Here is a 1376-nt window from a genome sequence, read left to right as displayed (position 1 = left end):
TTACATTTTGAGAATTAACAAGTCAAATTGCACAACTATAACTAGCATCTTTTCTTTTTCTTTTTCTGCTTACTTTGCACTTAGATAGAACAGCAAACGAATATAAAAACTACACTATAACGCGTATAGACGGTGCTTGCCTTCTAATTTCTAAATGACCAACATAATGATTAAATTACAGAGAATTCACTTTTTCTTTATATTTTACGAATAAGTCCTTTAAATGAAATAGAAACTTTCTATTATTTTAAAGCTTATGTTAAAGAACTGAAATAACTTCCAACCAGTCATGAATCCTTACATTCCTTCCATTACTCTAATTGACATCTGCATACCAGCATGTAGCTGAGATTCAATGTTATTTTTTCTTTATTTTTTTTCTAAGTCTTTTTGCTGAAAATGCTCCACCTTCTAAATTTAGACAGCTTGTACCATGTCAAAACACAACTACTGTTTACTTTTTGCATTTTCTTCATGAAAAGCATAGATAACTGAGCAGTTTAAAATGGTTTTATGCTCTAATTTTTATGTTGAATGTAGATGTTGCGTTAGTTTCTACAATAAAATAATTTTTTATAGTGTAAATTGAATTTTTATACTAAAAAATAAAAACTTACGAAAAAAAATATATATCAAACAAACTCCAAGTTACTTTATATGCACTTGTAGATATTTATCTGAGGCATCGTTTAAGATTTTTCTGACAATTTTTCATAAAGAATTCGTAAAGTTATTCACATTCAAAGATCAATCCCAAAAACATCCCGAAAACATCCAAAAAACACGCTGTTTTCGTGTCCGGTAAACTCCCAAAAACACTCAACAAGGTCCAGTGATAATCACGTGAAATAAGCGGAATATATTATTTTTAATACTAAAGATCTCATAAGCGATCTTTGGTAGTATAGTGGTTAGTATCTCCGCCTGTCACGCGGAAGACCGGGGTTCAATTCCCCGCCAAAGAGCTCTTCTTTTTTAAAACCATTTGTCGGAGTTTTAATATTATTTATGCCGCCGCTATCATTGAACCTGCCTAAAGGGAAAGTATTGTAGTGATGATACTGTGACATTGTAGCACTAATAACCATAACTGATTTTTTCTGGACTGCGAGATTAAGGTTTCTCCATTTAACGTTTGAACCTTAAACCAAATGAACTTTATATCGACCAACCTTATTTTTAACAATGATACCATTTTTGGTATCTGCCACCAGTACCATTACCACTGCATGCATGTGCAAGTTTTAATCATTTTTATTATTTATTATAATTATCATTTATCATAATTATATATTATTATTATTATTATTATCAATCGCATATTTATCAATATTGAATTAGTATAAATATCCTCAAATTATTCATGAAATAAACAA

The 1376-nt window shown here is 29.8% G+C and overlaps 1 non-coding gene across 1 annotated transcript; it reads left to right on the top strand.

The window, feature by feature from the left end:
• Positions 1-893: 893 nt before the first annotated feature.
• RHIMIDRAFT_t21 lies at positions 894-965 on the top strand. The gene has a single exon. It is a non-coding gene; the product is annotated as a tRNA-Asp (tRNA).
• Positions 966-1376: the final 411 nt, after the last annotated feature.

The sequence above is a fragment of the Rhizopus microsporus genome (assembly GCF_002708625.1).
Source record: "Rhizopus microsporus ATCC 52813 unplaced genomic scaffold scaffold_5, whole genome shotgun sequence".
Taxonomy (NCBI): Eukaryota; Fungi; Mucoromycota; class Mucoromycetes; order Mucorales; family Rhizopodaceae; genus Rhizopus; species Rhizopus microsporus.
The sequence above is the reverse complement of the archived record's forward strand: the minus strand, read 5'-3'. Positions and strand labels throughout refer to the sequence as shown.